Source organism: Austrofundulus limnaeus, unplaced genomic scaffold (genome assembly GCF_001266775.1).
Source record: "Austrofundulus limnaeus strain Quisiro unplaced genomic scaffold, Austrofundulus_limnaeus-1.0 Scaffold46, whole genome shotgun sequence".
NCBI classification, from domain to species: Eukaryota; Metazoa; Chordata; class Actinopteri; order Cyprinodontiformes; family Rivulidae; genus Austrofundulus; species Austrofundulus limnaeus.
This window is the reverse complement of record NW_013952448.1, coordinates 507,342-514,596: the sequence shown is the minus strand read 5'-3', so window position 1 is coordinate 514,596 and position 7,255 is coordinate 507,342.

Here is a 7,255-nt window from a genome sequence, read left to right as displayed (position 1 = left end):
TTGATCAGAAAAAGAGCAACAGGGCCAAAGGAAGAGTGGCTGAGGCAGGAGGTTAAGAATGTAATATCAAAGAGAGAGACAGCACAATTGTCTCCCGCTCACAATGGTCTCCAGGAGCAGACAGCCTCCAGACATTTCAACACAAGCAATCCATTCCTCTGTTAATTATAGTCATATTGCTGTATTGAAGTTCAGTGTTCCTTAACATATTCTTTGCTTTGAATCCCTTTTGTCTCAGGTAATGGAATGTCAGCCCCGTGTGATTCCTGTGTGTTGCAGAGTGTTGATCAAAGTGACCTCTGCACCTCTCTGCTCTCGCAAATCAATACGCGCACTCAACGGGAGCTGACAGAGCCAGGCACAACATATAATAAATGACAATTCGCCATCGCGACGGCGAGAGCATATCTGACAACTGCTGCTCATAGCAGTCATTTTCATGCGGCGCCAAGCTGTTATGTTCAAAGTGGGATTCATTTGCCGGGACTGTCTCACACAGATGCTGATATTACAAGGCTGACTTGTAAGCACCTCATCCCCCAGTCATACGTTCCTGCTGAAGCTGCCCCAGACAAGTGCTGACAGAGGCAGCGGTATTACAGTTGTATCTTTTTATTGTTGTTGTCTTTCAAAGGGAGCTTATATTGAAAGCAATTTTCCTCTTAAGGGAGCAAATTGTTCGCAGAAAATTGTAACTGCCATCGCTTGGAGATGATTGGATGCATCTTTTGGTGTTGGCAGCAAAGAATAGAGGAATTTCATATGCAGGAGCGGAAAGGAAAGGAAAAAAAAGGAAAGGAAAAAAAAGGAGCAGCACATAATAAAGGATGTGTTGTGAAAAATGAGTGTGAATTTTCACACGCTCCGGATGATGGAAATGGCTGCTGTTTTGCCAGGTGGTTGGGGGGAAAAAAAACTAAACCTGAGGTGTGTGTTTGTTTTTTCATACAAAGAGGTAGGGGTGAAAGTGTGGTGAGGTTTGAAGATGAAGGTTTTATTAGAAACTACATTTTGAAAATGAAAAAATGTTTATTTTTGTAGACCTTTTGCTTTGTAACTTTCAAGAGAATTGTTGTTCTGCTGGCAACACTTTTAGGTTGTGATTTGATTTTAAAACAAGCTCAAAAGGTGTTTGTTCATTGAATACAACAGGGGCCTTCCTAAGAAGCCCGCTTAAAAAGTGACTTTTTGGATCCAAATATCCTTTAAAGATGTGTCTGTCCAAATCTACAGTACTGTACTAATCATTACTGTTAAGATTGCCATAAATTCATGGTCTAGCATGCTCCTATCAACGTCACCACTGAGAAAATCTTTCAGCCTATTAGTTTCTACTTTTGTTATTAGAAAATCTTTACTCATAAACAAGAAACAAGGTCCAGTTGTTGGACTTGGTTCAGCAAAAACGATACTCGGGATTAGAAATTAAAATTGTTCCTTCAGTTAGCAAAAGATTCTGATTTTGTTTCAGGCACTCAGAAGGGTATTTTAGTGATACATCAACAGGAGTTTTGCTTATGACCAACATCCATCCATCCATCCATCCGTTTTCTTCCGCCTATCCGGGGTCGGGTCGCCGGGGCAGCAGCTTCAGAAGGGAGGCCCAGACCTCCCTCTCCCCAGCCACTTCTTCCAGCTCCTCCGGGGGAACTCCAAGGCGTTCCCAGGCCAGCTGAGAGACATAGTCCCTCCAGCGTGTCCTGGGTCTTCCTCTGGGCCTCCTCCCGGTGGGACGTGCCTGGAATACCTCACCAGGGAGGCGTCCAGGAGGCATCCTTACCAGATGCCCGAGCCACCTCAACTGGCTCCTCTCGACGTGGAGGAGCAGCGGCTCTACTCTGAGTCCCTCCCGGATGACTGAGCTTCTCACCCTATCTCTAAGGGAGAGCCCAGCCACCCTGCGGAGGAAACCCATTTCGGCCGCTTGTATCCGGGACCTCGTTCTTTCGGTCATGACCCAAAGCTCATGACCATAGATGAGGGTAGGAACGTAGATCGACCGGTAAATCGAGAGCTTCGCTTTCTGACTCAGCTCTCTCTTCACCACGACGGACCGGTACAGCGCCCGCTTTACAGCAGACACTGCGCCAATCCGCCTGTCGATCTCCCGCTCCGTTCTTCCCCCATTCGTGAACAAAATCCCCAGATACTTAAACTCCTCCACTTGAGACAGGGCGACCCCCCTGACCAGGAGAAGGCACTCTGCCCTTTTCCGGCTCAAGACCATGGCCTCGGATTTGGAGGCGCTGAGCCTCATCCCGGCCGCTTTGCACTCGGCCGCGAACCGCTCCAGCGAGAGCTGCAGATCTCGTTCCGATGAAGCCAACAGGACCACATCATCCGCAAAAAGCAGAGATGCGATCCTAAGGCCACCAAAACGGATCCCCTCAACACCTCGGCTGCTCCAAGAAATTCTGTCCATGAAAGATCAACAGGAGTTTTGCTTATGACCAACAAAGTCAAGATATTTTTTCAAAAGTTTTTTCAAGCCAGTTTTATACAGTTTTAGTTAGTTTCATGGTTTGACTCCTCCAGCCAGGAACAACTGAGAGATGTGAGACAGGGGAAAGAAAATGTGATGTAACATCAATAAGTACACATTTTACAATCCATTTAAATTGTGAAAGATTTTTGAAAATTGTTAAATTCCCAAAAGTGGTTTATTTATTTATTTATTTGTTTGTTTGTTTTTTGGATTTTCAAGCTAATTCAATGAAATAAACTTTCCTACTGACATCAGCAAAGTAAGTAAAACGTTTCTACTCAAAGCAGTGTTAATTTTTTATTAGATTGTTGAAATCAAATTTTCGAAGGTGAATGCTTACTGAGTTTTTGTTTGTCTTTTGAAAATGCCATTAATGTAAACGTCTCGTAAAAAAAGTTGTTTTAAATTGGCATCAATCTGCTTTAGTCTCAGCACCACACAGATTAGCTGTTTGCTTGACAACGACGTGGGCCGGATCATAATATAAACACACACAAATCTTATTTATTTGCAACAATGGACTTCACCGTACTTGAAGGAACACTACCAAAGGCTTTACCGGATCATCCAGTAGCATGATGCTTATGACGAGAGAGCAGGGTGACAGAGAACGCTAAGTTAATTGTAGCTAATGTTAGCTTCTTGTTGTGTGGTAGCTCGCTACAGTTGTAGTGTAGTTAAAGCTGTGTGAATAAAACCTTACAGTCTCTGTAAACCATTCACATAAAGTTAGTCTAGTTYATGTGACATAACCCTCCTGGTCAATGAACCAGTCAATGAGCAAAAGTAGCTTACATTAAATCAGACCGAGCAGGCTCAAGGATCTCAGGGTTCCAGAAACCAGGGTGGAACTGAGCCATAAGGACTACTGCAAACACGCTGAATCCAGTTTTAAAGCTCGGGCCTTGCAATGCAAAACGGGCCTTTTAAAACTGAGGTGACTATAAGAGTTTTCTAAAGCAGGGAAGACACTGACTGCTCATAAACTCTATACAGAACTCAACTGTAGAAAACCTGAACTGGAAAGCTTTAAAACAGACTTTTTTATATTAAAAATCAGTTTTTCTAGTCAAGTTTTTATTTTATCTGTATTCAAGTGTCTGGTTTGATAAAATGAAAACATGTTTTAAAATTAGACTAAGATTACACAAACTTATTCCATCCCAGCTAAGCCTAACAGAAAGGCTCAGTCAGTCTCATTGAGATCTCAGCAGATCCTTCCTGCATCGACAGAAACGGGTTCCCAGAGATGCTGCTAATTACCCACAGTACTGACATTTCTCCAACTATAGACAAAATGAATTATGGCAGACTCCATCCAAACTCTCTCTGCGCACATACTCCTTCCAATAACCCTGTTTGTTTRGTGCGAGCTGGCCTCATCCATTAGGTGTTATTGTTTTTGTCTAAACATGACATTGATTCAATTTACCACCAATCAATTTCAAATGCTTCTGACATTCAGATATGACCTTAAAGCCTGGCAGACCAAGAACTATGATTAGGATTAAACTTTTGTTAATGAGGTGATTTCTCTTCACACGGGGCGGTGTGACACCCCAAACAGGGGTGGTCAGTAAAAATTAGATCAATTATTGGGAATGAAACGGCTCTAACTTGATTACCCCTGCTCTCGCTAATTTGTGTAATTAATAACCTTCTCTCAGCTGCAGAGAGCAGTTTATTAATAACAATCTATATCTGGGCTTCTAAATAAAAAGGAAAGGGCAGGGTGGGCCGGGACATCCGTACTGCAGGTAATGTCACCATCAATGGTGCCCAACATGCATGTTAATCACCGCAGTTATTAATTGTTACAGTTGAACCTGAATGCTACATGCTGTCAGCTCCTTTGTCCTATTATGTATAGCAATCAGAGGATTGAAAATGGCAAATCTAATTAGCCATTCAGTGAGCAGGCTGGGAATCCAAATGAGACGGTATCACCCCTGACAGCTGGCAGCTGAGGCGCCGTTCACACTGGGCCGCGAACAAAACCAGCATTATCCACTGCCCCGGGAACAACAGGAAAAGGCATGTATCGCAAACTAATAAATACATTCACAGCGGCGGCCTGCCATATCGCACAATGGTCTAATGAAATGCCTGCTTGATGCCTTTGTTTGGGTACAAGGAGTGTTTATGCGTTTATCTGTACAGGGAGCTCCTCGTCCATCCAGCAGGCCGTCATTTTCAGGCCTCACTGTGCCAAGAGGGACCCGCACTTTGCCAGAAATAACAAAGATATAGCTTTATGGAGAAAAAGGGTCTCTTGTGTCCGTTTTGAAATAATTTGGGGTTTCAGCTTATTTACGTACAAGTTGTGTTCTATTGACATTATGATAACAGACTATCCTAAAAGGCATTTTTAAAAAATTATTAGGAGTTTTGATCTGAGAGTGAAGTTTTGAATGTTATGCTTTTGTTTTAATGAACAGACATATAGTGAGATAAGGGGATAAAAATATTTTTTAAACTCTTAAGATTTTACAGCAAAATTGTCCTGTGATCCACACGTCCCTTTGAGCACATTCATTCTGTCATTTTAGTTTAAATTTCTAAGATATAAAAAAGAGAGATTATAAAAAAGGCAATCAATGAGGAAACAACACAGCTGTCTTTGTCCAACATAACCCTGACAGTCTTCTTCCTGTCATTACACTGGATAAAAGCACACGTAGTTAGCAAAACAGAAATGTTTTTCCTCTTATCAGAAAGAACACATTGTGTCTGAAGATTTTATCAGAAGTTGCTTCTTCTGAACGTTTCTTTCAACCATTGCTGAAATGATGGAAGGTGATCCATGCAAACTGCTGGATGAAATGACAGTTTTATGTGCAGATGACTCCAGGTTGGAATTTAAAGTTTGTATGCAAGCTAAAGAGAGAAGAAGAGAACTTCAGAAAGTTCTTGTTTTACAGTGTGTTTTGGAAAAGGAAAGTTTAAAAAAATCTGTTCAACTATTTTAACCTATAATCATATAAAGAAACTGTTTATTTTTTAAAGTAGCATTTGACAGTTTAAAAGCTAGTTAGAGACAGCAGCAGCATCCAAATACTAATATCTTTTTTAAAAATTCAGTTAAATTCACTTTTAAAGGGAACATATCCTGCAAAATTCACTTTTTTAGCCATTAAATGTGTTTTGTTGTTTACTTGAAATCTCTAGGAGTGCAGAAAAGTTTAAATTATTCTCCCCCCTATGTTTATACTAAAGCATGGAATGACATTCCTCAAAACATAAAGTCCATTTCAAAACTGCAGCCCGTTAAGCAGAATCTTGTCTGCCATCTGCTGGACACTTTTTGTTGTGCTCGTATTTAGACGTCCGATTTTGCAAATGTTGCCTTTTTGAAATTTGGTATGCTTGTTTGTCTTTGTGTCTATGGTGTATAATGATGTGATTGTGATGCTGTAATTCTGAATGTTTTATGTGCTGCAGAACAGGAACCTGCTGTAAAACAGCAATTATGCTGAGTCAGGCTTGATCTTTAATAATCTTTTCCTGTTAAATAAATAAATCAAAGCAAATCAATTCCCAGGTGCTGCATAGATATCGTTACATTTGTTTGGGTCAAAATTTTCAACCCATTAAGTTTTTTTTTTAGCAGCAAACCTGCCAAATAAGGACTGGACTTACCAATTACAATTTCATTGTTGTTGTTCATTAAATTGTAAATACATTTTTCTGCACCGCAAGATAGACGTAAACCTCTCTATCAATCTAGAATCGTCCACTCTGGGAGCTGGAGGGAGCAGTGACTGAAGCGCCTCGTTTGGATTTAAAGAGACAGCGTCAAAATGAGTTGATCTGAGACACACAGAAAGGGGGTGAAAGAGGGGCTTGTGGTGTTACAATGAGGAGGAATTCAGACCAAATCATTGCAGTTCCGCTTCTTATAGAYGCCAAATGAGTAAAAGAAAGATTTAAAAGTAAGAAATGTCTCCTTTAAAGTGTACACAAATGTGTTGGAAAAGTGATTTTCTTACTCTAATCAGCTACTCGTTGTTAGTGGTCTCTTCATTTGCAAAATCAGACTGTTTTATGAAACATTGCTCCAGATACTGTAACAGTAATATAAAGTCATTTACAGCAAAGAAAAACAAACAAACCCATATCTACCCAGAAAAAGATGTTAAATCAAAGACAACTGTAATGTGAAAGAACTGAAGGCGCTCTGGAAATGCAACAAAACTAATGAAGAAACACCAATGGTATAAATTGGAATTGTAATAAAAACAAAACCTTAATGGTTAAATCATGAGTATAAAAAAGGCAAAAGACAAATAAAATGAATTTATATATAAAAAAGAAAACACTTACTTTCAGAAAAAGAGCTATAAATGACCAAACAATGAGTTATAACTGCTAAAAGTTAAATCTAATAGTTTAAAAAAAACTTCTTGCTCATATGTAAATCGATAAAACAGTATATTTACTGGCTTAATAAAGGAATGTTTCAATTAAAAATAAAAAAATGACATAAGATGGTGTAACAGGACGCCCTGACAGATTTCAGCCTTTCATACTAGAAGTTTCCACACAGTCATCCATATTTAAAGCAGACAGCAGCTTCTGCCTTCACCCACAGAGCACCTGTAAATAATGCAGCGTTAAAGGTAGCAGCCAGGTGGGAATTACACTGCGAACAGGCGGAAGGACCCCCCCACTCCCACRCACAAACTACAACACGTCTCGCCATCCGCATTCTTAACACCACAGGTGCTGAGCTCCACTCCACTGCAGGGCGGGGCTGTGGGGGTGTGGGGG